The 14,029-nt window shown below is 41.9% G+C and overlaps 1 long non-coding RNA gene across 1 annotated transcript in view; it reads left to right on the top strand.

The window, feature by feature from the left end:
- The first annotated feature begins 1,760 nt into the window (after positions 1-1,760).
- LOC123652144 overlaps positions 1,761-14,029 on the top strand; it is a 52,287-nt gene continuing 40,018 nt past the window's right edge. Inside the window, exon 1 of the long non-coding RNA XR_006741296.1 lies at positions 1,761-1,841. This is a non-coding gene — a long non-coding RNA (uncharacterized LOC123652144). The remainder of the gene's footprint in view (positions 1,842-14,029) is intronic.

Below are 14,029 nucleotides of genomic sequence, written 5' to 3'. Positions count from 1 at the left end.
CTGCCCAGACTTTCAACTGCATTGACATTCCTATGATTTTGGGGATCACAAGTTTTGGGAGCTCACACCAGAAGGCTCTAGCATGCACACACATACAGGGCCCTTTCAGGGGTTAACAAAGACTATCTGAACCAAGCCGGTACTGACTGTGCCTTCCATAACCTGCTGAAATTCCTGCTGGAGTCAGGGCGCAGACTCAGAGCGCTGGAAACGCTCACGTACTGGCAGTTCTGTCCTTTGGAGCACGCAGCACGGCCCCTGTAGATGGGACTCTTTGTACTGGGAGCCTTGTGTAACTTGGCAGCAGAGAGTCTGGAACCGTGCGCAGGAGAAACCTATCTTGTAATAAAGTTGCTTCATGGAAAGAAGTTAACAGTGGGATTCCACTGTGTGTGATTTAACCATTGGGTGTGACCTAGGATTCTTGTTCGTTGATGTAGATTATGCAGAACAAGCACCATTGTTAAGGATGAGCTCTGAGGGGTGAGCATTGGGGCTGCAGGACTGTGGTAGCAAGCACTTGGTTCTGGGTCCCAGAAGCCCAAAGCCTTTCCCACTCACAGAGCCTCATGCAGCTCACCGGGCCCTGTCATGCTCTCTGAGGAGAAATGGGGAGGTGCCCGTGTTTGATAAGGAAAGATAGAATGGCCCTTGTCCAAGCAACACAGGGTTTCAGAGAAGACAGAGGCCTTACCTGTCCTGCAGTGATGAGGAACTCATACCAGAAATGGTGCTTTTGAAATTTCCTGCTCTTCCCAGGCTCTGCAGGATCTTTGGGTTTAGGAATGCAGGGAATAACCAGCGGGGGTGTCTGTTAACTCCAGTAGGAAGTTGGCAGCCCCTGGGTACAATTTTCAATTGCCTGGACATGTCCCATTAATAAGCAGGCGAGTATATGACAGGTGGGAGATTGGGTGGGAGAGTATTAAAAGGATTTGTGCCCCTATTGGTGGTAAAATACTGTCCAGTTATAAATATCCTTTCTGTCTAAAGCCATGGTTGGCAAACTGTGGCTCGTGAGCCACATGTGGCTCTTTGGCCCCTTGAGTGTGGCTCTTCCACAAAATACCACGGGCCTGGGCGAGTCTATTTTGAAGAAATGGTGTTAGGAAAAGTTTAAGTTTAAAAAATTTGGCTCTCAGAAATTTCAATCATTGTACTGTTGATATTTGGCTCTGTTGACTAATGAGTTTGCCAACCACTGGTCTAGAGAATATTTAGACAGAGGGGCCTATTTGACCCTGGGATTGCTTTGTATAACATTTTCCGTTTTCTTCCCTTTAATGTTATGTGCCCTGTTCTGCCATGTGGGTTCAGAAACTGGGAGCTGAGTCTAGGTTCCGCTACTCACAAGCTCTGTGCCCTGAAGAAAGCCCCTTACCTGCTCCCGAGCCTCACTTTCTTTTGCCTAAGGAGCTAGTTCTTGCCCTGCCCATCTCTCACAGCATCTTCTCTGACTCAAAAGAGAGCATGTACCTATAAGAGATTGTCAGTGGTTTTCATGGAGTATCCAGTAAGGTTTTTGCTGTGACAGTTGTATTGATAGTCAAAATTTAAAATTATAGGAGAAGGAGAGAGTGGAGTAAGTAAATTTGCATAAGGACTCTAATGACACCCTTGGAAAGGAAGGGACCAAAATCTCATTTCCATCTCCTGTAATTTCAGGTTACAGAAACCTTCGGGATGTGCTGGTGATTCACCACCAAAGGAGAATAAAGAGTTACTTACCCAGGGTCACAGAACTAGCTGCCAGGCGATAGAGCACTCAGGATAGAAGGATGTGCTGGATGTTGCCTTGTTCTAAAAAAAGCAAAGGATTTGGCCTTGAGCAAATGGCTTGGGTGAGTGAATCTAAAGAGACGGCAGTTGGGAACCCAAGTCACTTTTATTTTTTAATATGTTTTTTATTGATTTTTTTTTTTTGAGAGAGAGAGAGAGAGAGAAAGGAAGAGGGAATAGAGAGAAACATTGATGAGAGAGAGACATCAATTGGCTGCCTCTTGCACATGCCTACTGGGGATCAAACTCATAACCCAGGTACATGGCCTGACTGGGAATTGAACCAGGGACCTCTTGGTTCATTGATTGACACTCAACTACTGAGTTACCCTGGCTGGGCCCAGAACACCAGTAGAACACCAGGTATATTAATCAACTTGGGCTGGCATAAAAAAATACCATAAATTGGTCCAGCCAGTGTTGCTCAGTGGTTGAGGCTCAACTATGAACCAGGAGGTCATGGTTCAATTCCTGGTCAAGGCACATGCCCAGGTCGCAGGCTCAATCCCCAGTGTGGGGCATGTAGGAAGCAACCGATCAATGATTCTCTCTCATCATTGATGTTTCTTTCTCTCCCTCTCCTTTCTTCTCTGAAATTAATTAAAAAAAAAAAAATTTTTAAAATACCATACACTGGATGGCTTAACCACCAGAAATTTATTTTTCACAATTCTGGAAGCTGGCAATTCCAAGATTAAGATGCCAGCTGATTTGGTTCCTGGTGAGGGCTCTCTTCCTAGCTTACCAATGGCTGCCTTCTCGCTGTGTCCTCACTGGGCAGGGAGAGCATTCTGGTCTCTCTCTTCTTAGGACACTAATGCCATCATGGAAGCCCCACCCTCGTGTCATGTCCTCATCTAAACCTTGTTATTTCCCAAGATGTCAGGGCTTCAACATCTGAGCTTTTGGATACAAACATTCATTCTACAACACCAGGTTTCTGGCCTACCTTTGTTTTCTAAAGCAACCATCTTCTATTGGAAACTACTATGCTCTCCTACTGGGAGGTCAAGGAGCACATCTGAGTTCCGGCTCTAGGGTCTAACTGGGAGCAAGGACTATCAGACCCTTTGTCCATGAGAAAATACTGGGGGAGTTCTTAAATCTGTTGAGGTGGGAAGACCCTGGAAAGAAAATTTAATTTTTTTTGCTCCTCTGGACAAGTAGAGTTCCAATCAAGTCATGTTTGGGAGCATATCGTATATCTGAGAGTTGGACACATCTGGGTTTGAAGACGAATTCTGTCATCTGGCAGCTAGCTCTGTGACCCTGGGTAAGTTACTCAGTGGTCTGAGCCTCGGCGTAAAAATGGGGATAGCTTTCCCTCAGAGATTGGGGGTGAGGAGTAAATGCGATCTTTCATTGAGAGCTTTGCAGGGTTCCAGGGAAGAACTCACTTCACTTAACAATGCTGCTCTTGCTAAGACAGCCATCCTCTGAGGACTTGTTTTTGTGGGGAGGGCATTAGTCACAACTGGGGATACATAGGACAAACCCTGTGACAAGGCACAGCCCTATTTCAAAAAGGGATGGAAGATTTTCTAGAAAGTACTTTAGGGGGAAAACAAACCAGCTCTGAATCACATTCGATGGGACATTTTAAACATGAAAGAAAATATTCTTCTGGCCCTTAATAGGTAAGGGTTCCCCCCCCCCTTTTTTTTAATATATATTTTATTGATTTTTTTTTTTTTTTTTTTTTTTTTTTTTGCAGAGAGGAAGAGAGAGGGATAGAGAGTTAGAAACATCGATGAGAGAGAATCATCAATCAGCTGCTTCTTGCACCACCCCTACTGGGGATGTGCCCGCAACCAAAGCACATGCCCTTGAGCAGAATCTAACCTGGGACCTTTCAGTCCGCAGACTGATGCTCTATCCACTGAGCCAAACCAGTTTTTGGCAGGGTTTTTCATCTTAATATTTCATGCTGAGTCCTAAGGGCCCAGAGTAATGAAGGGAATACGGCAATCACACACAAATCTACACAACTGAGGTTTATCAAGGTCTGGCCTTGGAATTGCAGGTTTGTCATCTCCTCAGAGTTAGTGTCTGTTACTACTTCTCTGTGGGGAAGAGACCTGGAGCAGAAACTCGGGATTCTTCCTTACCTAAAGTCTTTCCCTTAAAAAATGAATATTAACATGTGCTATGCTCATACAACACAAGCAACCAGGCTTTCTCATACACACACACTCACATTTTCTTGGGACAAACCACAGAGAAAAACTGTTTAAATGTACTTAATGAAAACATTTTCCTAGTTCAACAATTCTTACAGAGATCCAGCTTTCTTATGGAAAACAGCCCAGGATTCTTAGAGGAAATTTTGAAGGTTGGAGAAATACTCTTCTTTCTCTCTATCAGTATCCTTTTGCCAAAGAAGATGCCAACTGTCTTTCTCACTGCAGAGCGCGAGGAAGTTCTGGTTATATGCTCACATCAATCCAGGGGTGCTTTTTCAAATTTGTTTTTCTTTATAACATTAACCCAGGTCCTTTTTTAAAAAAAACTGTCTTTGTTTCATAAAGGCTTTAAAGCAATTAAAAAACAAGCATATAAAATATAATAAGGACTAAAGGGAAAAAGAAAGAAAGCAAAGTTGGGGTAGAAAGTGTGTGCCTATAGAACAAAAATTTGGCTTTGGGCTTCCCAGTGACCAGGCAAAGAGGAAAAGCTCGTTTGGTTGCCTAATTATTAAAAAATGAAGTCTCTTAGGGTGAGCTCGGCTGTCCCTGGCACTGAGGACAGAAGTCAGCTTTCTCACGGGCAGTCATGAAGAGGACATTTCTGAGTTCTGATGACGAATTTCCCCCGAGGCCCCCCAGTGCCTGCTACTGAACTATTGGGATGGTAGACAGCCCTCATGGTTGGTATTTGCTACTGAATTATATGGGACTATGGACAGCTCTCATGGTTGGCTTTTTGTCAAAGCATCATTCCATAAAGGTAGAGAAAGAACCCCCAGGCAATTTTCCATTTGTGTTATCAATTTTCAACTGGACGTTTGTGAACTGTTGAGCAACAAAGAGTTAGAGGTCATCTGTGATAAGCTCCTGGAATGTAATTCCTTGGAAAAGGGAAAATGTGGAGCCACAGGCTTAAAACAGCTCCATAAGCGGGAGCAGAAATGACATTGCTTTATTAATGTTAAAATGAAACTCTGCCTTGGCCAGTGTGGTTCAGTGGTTAGATAGTCCAAGAACTGAAGTTGTCGTGGGCTTGATTTCTGGTCAAGGGTATGTACCTGGGTTGCAGGTTTGATCCCTGACCTGCTCAGGATGCATGTAAGAGGCAACCCCATCAATGTGTCACTCTCATCTCCCTCTCTCTCTCTCTCTCTCTCTCTCTCTCTCTCTCTCTCTCCCCCCCCCTCTCTCTTTCTCTCCCATTCCTCTCTCTATCTTTGTTTTTCTCTTCTTCTCTCTTTGCCTCTCTTCCCCTATCCCACCCTCCCTTCCACTCTCTCTAAAAATCCATGGGAAAAATATCCTCAGGTAGGATTAAAAAAAAGAAAGAAACCTCAAGGTATGGAAGCCAGAGAGAAAGCTACCCTCCTCTGCCTGTGAGGTCATATGCAACAAAGAAAATGTAGGAAATTTGGGGGGATGTGGAGGAAAAAATGAATGATAGTTTTATTACTTTAATATGCATCAATTTTCAGCCAGTGTGTGTGCTGTCAGAATTTTAAAAACATGCAATACCTATTTAGCCAGCGGCCCTGGCTTCTTTTCCCTTAGGTTGTCAAATTAAAAAAAATGACAACAGCCAGCACAACAATAGCCTTCTGGTGTGAATGAATCAAAATTATACTTTTTTTGTTTGTTTTTGTTAGATCTACAATAAAACATATTTTTTGGTGTGCAGCAGGACTTTAGTAATTAGTTATGTGTGCCAACCTTTGAGATGAAAATCTTGAAAATCGCTGCTTTAAGTAACTGCTATTAACCCTTTTGTATATTTCCTTCCTTTTCTCCCAATAGATCATGTTAACACAATCATAATTCGCATACAACTTTATATCCTTTTTCTTTAAGCAGCATAAAATAAGCTGATGTATTTTATACTGTTTGGTGTGTGGGTGCTGGGATAGAATTCCCACCGTGGCTGCAGCCCTTCTGTAGTGTGTGTAATACGGCCACACACACAGCGTTTGTGAAAAATAAGACAAGAGGCTATTTAAATGGATTGGTGATCAGTAAAAAGACCAGAGAGCTTGTGGGGGGAAGAGGCTGAGACCAGAGATTGACGAGGAGTGTGCCAGAACCGAGAATCTGGAGGAGAAATCCTGTGAGAACGTAAATCTTGGGGCTCCCCACTGCATGTGGGAATCGGGTTTTAATTTCATGTGTATCTCAAGTTCACCTCCTATAATGGTATTAAAATATATATAAGCACGAATAAGATCTGGCCTTTCATAAAGGAGGTAAAAATAGAATGTTGGATGGGTCAACAAATGTGATAATATAGTGGTGCTATTTGGCAAGTTTTTTCTCTTTTAAAGTAGTTTTTCCAGCAGCCCCCCTCCCTTTTTGCATTATTTTTATTTTTTAAATTTCTTTATTGATTAAGGCACATGTGTCAAACACAAGGCCCGCGGGCCAAATCCGTCCCGCCAGGCCTTGCAATGTGGCCCGCACCGTGCTGTCATCACTGCACTCCGCTGCGTTTCCATCACAATGACAGTTTATGACTGTTCAGTAAACCATTCGGCCCGCGATTTAGGCTGGATTTTAGATTTTGGCCCCTTCTCTGATTGAGTTCGACACCCCTAGTTAAGGTATCACATATTTGTCCTCCACCACCCCCCATTCCAATCCCCTCCCCCACTCATGCCCCCATCCCCTTATTGGCCTTGACCACTGGTTAGGCTCATATGTGTGCACATAAGTCCTTTGGTTGATCTCTCCCTTTTATCCCCACCCTCCCTTTGAGGTTCAACAGTCTGTGACCTATGGCTCCTTGTCTCTGGGTCTGTTCTTGTTCATCAGTCTATGTTGTTCACCATTTCTCCTAGATGAGTGAGATCATATCCTACTGGAAATATACTTATAAAAATAAAAAATGAGACAAGCAATAATCATTATGCTGAAAGGCATATGAATCAGTCTCCAGCAGTCCCTTTTTCATGGTCAAGAATGTTTCTTCTTTCTTTAAGGATGGGCACCCAAAGTCATCAAACTAATGCAAACACTTCTCAGTAACCCTCTGTTCAGTTCTGAGTTCCCTTCCAGACATAAACCACAGATTCATTGAAGTCACGTCTGGAGTGACCTCTCGGTTCTGATGTTCCACTGTTGACCTTGTACAGACGTCTCCTCCCCTTGTGGTATTGCTTTGAAATGTGCCACTTTCTTCTTAGTTACTGGGGATTGCCTTCAGGTTCAGGAAGGGACAGATAAGTCCATTTTCTTACATTGTGGTCGTTTCCTGCTGGCCAGATGCTGTGGCCCAATCCCACCTTCCCCAGGGCCTGAAGGGTGACTGTCCAGTGAAGAGGCTCACCTTTGTGCTTTTATCACAGCGGCCTATGGAGGCAGTCCCACTGTGCACACTCTCTTTGTTCTCTGACAAAGCGAGTGTGCACAGTGGGTTAAAAAAGATGGAGGAGGGAATCTGTCCGTAGCTTAAGACTATTTTTTCCCCCTGAGGAAATCCAATCAAATGGGATTTTAACCATCTAGAATCTTCCCTTCCCAATAAATGAGTGTGAGTATCTGAGAAGACACAATGAAATTAGATCCTTTTGATTGATTTCATTAAGCAGCTGGGATTAATGAGAGGATGTGTGTTGGCTGCAGTTATGACTCCTCCTCCGCTGCCTGGTATTCAGTTAATGAAAGGAAGAATCAATACATGTTTGGAATTTCATCTCCTCTCCAACACTGAAAATTTTATAAGCTGCTAGCTTTACTACTGGATATTAAAGTCTTTGAAGAATCAAAACCGCAGCTTTCTTTGTTATATCAAAAGGGAATGGGTTTTTGTACTTCTAGCACAACTGGTAGGCAGTCACCTGGTAGTATTGTTTGCTGGCCACAGACCTATTTCAGAAATGTAAATGCAATATAGGCCTGCATCATAGAAAAGGTCAGTTTCCTGACAGGTCGGTTCAGAATTCATGGTAAAGTGGATTCTCTTTTCTCATTGGCTTCCATTTTAAAGCCAGAGAAACACTGCCATGCTAGACTATATAAATGATTTCACCCTTCCCTGGAATTCTGGTAGCATCAATAGAATTCGCTTGTTGACTATAATTGTCTTCTCTCCTCTGGGGCCTTGGGTATTACTTGTCCTAGAAGGACTTCCTACAAGGTCTTTCCCTGGATCCTAAGCATTTCTGTCTCTTGTTGTGGTTTCTAGAACTTCATTCTTCCCGTTGGGACCTGTCATACCCCTGCGGAGCAGGGTTTCCGTAGCAGTTTACCACTGGGCTCACTCATGGAGACTCTTAACATGAATGTTTCTTCTCTTTCCCCTTCCACTCCCCTTTCCTTCATCCCCCCTCCCTCTAGTTCTAACCCTCTCTCTTCTAATGCCCCTACCTTCCCTTCAGCATGTTTTGGGCTCTCTTTTCTTTCTTTTGATACATTAAAAACTATAGAAAAGTACAGGCAATAACAGACAACTTATTTTTACTATGAAAAATTAATAATGTTTTAAACTTCAAGTTTGATTTTTTAAAACATTACAGGTGAAATTAAAGTCCTTTGATGTTTTTGAATGCCCTTGACCCATATTTTTCCTCACTCTTCCTCGAGGTAACCCCCATTAGGCATGTAACTCCTCAGGCCAGAGGCTCAACTGTTGGCCCTTCTTTGTCTGCTAGGCCATGTCAACTGGAGCCCCACAAAAGGCCTCTCTCTTTCTCTGGGTGATTATTATATGCTGATGAGTCTGGGGGTCTCCAGAAGCAAATTAAATAAATATCCATTCTTATCTATACTGTATGGGAAACTAAGCAGATTGAGCAGCCCATGGCATGAACTTGTGGGGAAGAACTATGTGCAGGAGACTTCAACTGATGCAGCCAGACTCTCTCAAGCCACAGAACCTGTTCTTGTTGGAGTCCTGTCCGCCTGGTCTCCCATCTGTGTAAGCAGCCAGGTCTTTTGTGTCTACTCCTTATTCTCTTTTCTTTGCCAGGAAGCCTAACTTGGGGATTTAGGATTTCTGATCACATTCTTTATGTTCTCTTGGCTTCTTATGGATCCTGAGTCCACATTTCTAGCCCTGGTCTCATGGCTGTTTTCTGATTCCTTGGTTGTATAATGGTCTGGTATTGATGTTCTTAAATCTAACACCCTCCTAAAGCTCTGCTTATTTTAGTTGAAGAAACTCAGCAATGGGCTCAGATTGTCTCCTCATCTTAACCCTCCAGAGCATGCTAGGAGATAGGTAAGGGCTGGTAAGCTACCTGGCTAAGAGTTGACTTTGCCCCTAGATCTGCACAGCATTGTTTCATTATTGCCAACTCTCAGGTCCTCAGGGTAAGTAGGGACCATGGAAAATATGGCACCAAGAGTTAGCAGGTCAGGGAGCCTGGAGTCTGAGATATCAACATCAACTCTACAAGTCAGTCTGCAGCCTATGAAGACAAGTCTTAGAGGGAGTGAGTAGATGTTGAAATTGGCCATAGTTCAATGTTCTTGTCTAGGTCTTCCCTTAGTATTGAATCTGAGACTGAAGACTTTTTTCCAGAGCTCCACAGAATTGTTCACAGTGAAATGGAGACTGAGACTGACAATGCCAGGGTACTGCTGCGTGTACATAGGGTACCTTTTCCCTCACTCTGCCAGCTTCATTAGATGTGAAGATGTCAATTCACAAGCTTCTTTATGAGCTTCTTAATTGCCATGCTCCTTCTCACCCTTCTCCTTCTAGCTTCTTTATGTTCATTTTTTCATTCTCATTTTGCATTGATTTATGGGTCTATTTGGCTTCCTCTCTCCTGATGTCTCCAGTTTGCTTGTCCTCTCAGCTGGTGAGTTGTGGTGGCACATAAATAGGGAAATGGAAACTATTGATCAGCCTTGTGTAAAGCCTGCCAAATTTTTCATCATCACTTCTCACTTCTATTAAATTCTAGGGAAATAATAAGTGGCTGAGATTCAGGACTCATGTTGTAGATTGTATTTGCTCAGGACAGGGGTTATGAGTGGGGGAGGGAGGAGACTCTATTAGAGTCTGTAAAAAGATAATATTATTCAAGAACAACTATTTTTACATACACTATTTTTAGTATCCATTGGTCTTATAATTCCCAGTGATTAAACTTGTGGTTCATGAGGAAGAGTAATTGGTCCACTTTTCTCTGTGCAAACATGCCATCTCTCTTCAAGGTTAAGGCACAATGTTTTAGGACCCTCTTACCTGTCCCCTTCTCATGCTTCTTAAGGAAAACAAACCAAATAACATAAAACACCAAACAAAACAAAACTCTCCTAACTTTCTGAAAGTTAGAACATGCTAAAGACTCGAATTACCCTCCAGACCTCTCAGTGAGAGCCAACAAGAATCTGCGTCCATTGACACCAGGGCATCTGCCCATCTGGATTCTAATACTAGCTCTAGCTTTTACCGCTAGGGGACCACAGACAAATCATCTAACTCTTCGAAGCTTTTTTTTTTTTTTTTCATATGTGAAATGAGAGTTGAGGAAAAAACCTGTCTTAGGAGATTGTCTAAGCAGAGGTAGTGTGTGAAAGGTGCTCAGAAAGAGGTGGGCACTAAGGCAGCAATTACAGTTCTTCCTCTGTCCCTTGTACTTTCCCCGCCAAGCCCCTGCACCACCCACTCTTGGTATGTCACCTGAGACAAAACTTTCCACCTTGCTGAGAATGTTTCTGTATCTAAAAACTGGTGACAACGACAATGATGATGGTGACAATGATGATATACCCAAGTTCATTTTGAGTTTTAACACAGTGCTTTGAACATAGTAAATGTTCAATAATTGTTACTTTTTATCATAATATGATTATTAATATTCCCTCAAGGGTCAAAGTCTTAGATCCCTGCTGAATTACTAGGATGCTGTGCCAGACTTGAGATGGGTGTGGGGTAAACTATAAAGTATAGATGAGTAGTTGGTGACTTCAGAGAAGACACGCTATGTTGATTTGTTTATTTAAATTTAAGTGAGTCTTGGGGGGCAATGATAAGATATGTACACATATAATAACCTTAGTAAAAATGAAAATAAGAAATAAAAAATAAATAAATTTAAGTGAGTCTTTTTTTTTTCCTTAATATATTTTATTGATTTTTTACAGAGAGGAAGGGAGAGAGATAGAGAGCTAGAAACGTTGATGAGAGAGAAACATCGACCAGCTGCCTCTTGCATACCCCCTACCAGGGATGTGTCTGCAACTAATGTACATGCCCTTGACCAGAATCGAACCTGGGACCTTTCAGTCTGCAGACTGACGCTCTACCACTGAGCCAAACCAGCTTTGGCTTAAGTGAGTCTTAAGTGATCTCTAAGGTTCTATTAGTTCTAGCATAGCAGCCCCCCAAAATGATGTCAGAGAAGTGGAATTGCCTTTGTTTCCTTTCCCAGAAGCTGCTTTTGAGGGGTCATCAGGAGCAGTGCAGCCCCTAGTCCTGTAAGGCAGCAGATGTTTGTTTGTTTGTTTGTTTGTTTGTTTGTTTTTCTGGACTTTTCTGCATTCCCCTCTCCTGCCCCTCCAAAATGTAAATAGCCTCAAGGAAGGACAAGGCTTGTCCTTCCAGTCAGCCTGCTCCTTTGCTGATCTAGGGTTTAGTGGGGATTAACTGAAAACAGACAGGACCTGGGGTGAGTCTTGGGGAGCAGAGTTTGTGCTGGAGTGTAGAGCAGGGGAGAAGGACCCAAGCTCCAATTGCCTGTTTTATAGTTTTTACTGAACTCATTAACTCTCAGCTCCTTTGCTGAGCCTACCTAGAATACAATCACAGCCATTGTCTTTGACCTTAACAAACAAAGACACTCTAATAACTTTGGCTTTTAGTTTGGCTTCTTCAAAGCTCTGATTAGGGCCCAGCTGGTGTTGTTCAGTGGTTGAGCATTGAATCATGAAGTAGGAGGTCACGGTTTGATTCCTAGTCAGAGCCCATGCCAAGTTGCAGGTTCAATCTTCAGTAGGGGCCATGCAGGAGACAGCTGATCCATGATTCTCTCTCATCATTGATGTTTCTATCACTCCCTCCCTCTCTCTGAAATCAATAAAAGCATATATAATTTTTTCTAAAAGGGCACTGATTAGGCTGAATCTAATCCATATAAGCTGTAATAGTCCTCTGTGTAACTACACACTCTTTCCCTCCAGTGTAGTCAGTCCTCATGACTTGAACAGTAGCTTAAGTCTGGCTCTCCCAAACCATTGAGGAAGAGCTCTTTTCCTCATCCGTGGCTGAGAAGTAGATAGTAAGGAGTTCTGACCCTCTGGCACCAGAACCATGGCCAGCTTCTCTTTCTGCCTTCTCAGCCAAGGTGGCAGCAGTCCTTCTCTGTAGTGTAGTGACTCAGACTGGACTCTTAGCCATACCCAACAGAACTTGCGCACTTTTTCTGAAATGGTTTAAATTAGGGGGTTACCTCAAGTCATCAAAACAGTAATTAACTCAAACCATGACATTAAGCCAGCTGTCTCCCTGGGGAATGTAAAATTGGAAACCAATGCTACGCAGTGTGTTTGGTTCATCTATGGACTTCCATAGCAAAACTAAACATTACAAGTGTAACTGTTATAAATATTGTAGTTCAGAGGAGACAGTGGACAACCTCTTCTTTTTGGAGAAAGGATCACAGGGACAAAGAGAAATATTCAGGAGAAAGAATGAAAAAAAGAGAGTTCCCAAGTCTTGGGAAACATCTTTATAAATGAATATCCACAGCATCCTATGTGGTTTATTGCATCACTCATTGTCAGTATATTTAACATAGTAAGGAAAAGTTCTGCTTAAATTTCTCCTAGGAGGTTAATAACTTTGGCAAAATGGTGTAAAAAAATTGGGCTAACTATATTGTACATGCAGACTGTTTATTCTTGTATTTCTTTAAAATTACATTTTTAAGATTAAATTATACATTTCATAAATTAGAAAATGCTAATTTTACAAAGGAACTATGGAAGCTTGCTTTAAAAATGTACATTCTTTCCAACTTATTTGATCACTTAATGTTGAAAATCAAGGTTTCTAGACACCCCTATACTCAATTAATATGACAGTAGGATTTTCCAAACAAATAAGGGACCCACAAATATTACAACCAAAGACTTTAGAAAAAGTTTTTTCCCCCTGAGTATAAGATTAACATGTGTACATAGATTATTTGAAGAAATACAGAAAAGTATATAGAAATTAATATCTATATATATAAAAGTCTAATATGCAAAGTGTCCCCTCAGGAGTACTGGGAGTTCAATCACTTGCAATGATGTGTGCTGACCACCAGGGGGGCAGTGCGGAATGAAGGAAGTCCCCACGCACAGCTGGCAGCCACTAGGGACCCTACCTGTTCACAAATTTCCTGCACTGGGCCTCGAGTTACTAATTAAAGCTTACCATAAGACTTACCAATACTTTGCTGTTAATACTCAGTATGCTTTCTTTTTTGTATATATACATTTTTCACATAGTTTGGATTATACCACTTTCTTCTGACTTTTAGATATAATCTCATTAGTGGGTTCTCATTTTTGAAATTTTCTTTTTGAAAATGTTTTAGCACAAATGTATAACCTATTTAATTTTACTCATTCATGGATATTGCCAATAATAACTATTGTCGCTGTAAGCATTTTAGTATATCAATCCTTGAGTCTCTGCCCATTTTTTAGGATATATTCTTAGAAAGGAAATCATTTTGTTTTAGGTATATGACATATTGCCAAATTATATTTTAGACAGATGATATTAATTGTTACATATTCGTGTTTCTGTGTGCTCTGACTTCCCTGTACCCTCAATGTCATTAAGCATTATCTTTTTGATCCAATTTTTCTCAACTCTGGCTTCCCTGTGGAATCAATCCAGAGCTTTAAACAAACAAACCAACAAAACGAACCTATGCCTAAGCTCTACCCCCAAATCAATTAAATCAGAATTTCTGGGGAGTTGGAGACCCAAGGCATCTGCAAGTTTAAAAACTCCAAAATGAGTCTGGTTGATAGAAGTACTTTGCTAATTGAGCAAATGAAAAGTCTTCTATTTCAAAGCCCTTTGATATCAAGGCACATTAGCATCTAAGGAGTATATATTTGCCTCA

This window comes from Pipistrellus kuhlii, unplaced genomic scaffold (assembly GCF_014108245.1).
Source record: "Pipistrellus kuhlii isolate mPipKuh1 unplaced genomic scaffold, mPipKuh1.p scaffold_m20_p_12, whole genome shotgun sequence".
Taxonomy (NCBI): Eukaryota; Metazoa; Chordata; class Mammalia; order Chiroptera; family Vespertilionidae; genus Pipistrellus; species Pipistrellus kuhlii.
Note: the sequence above shows the minus strand (reverse complement) of the source record. Positions and strands in the feature narration are given on the sequence as shown.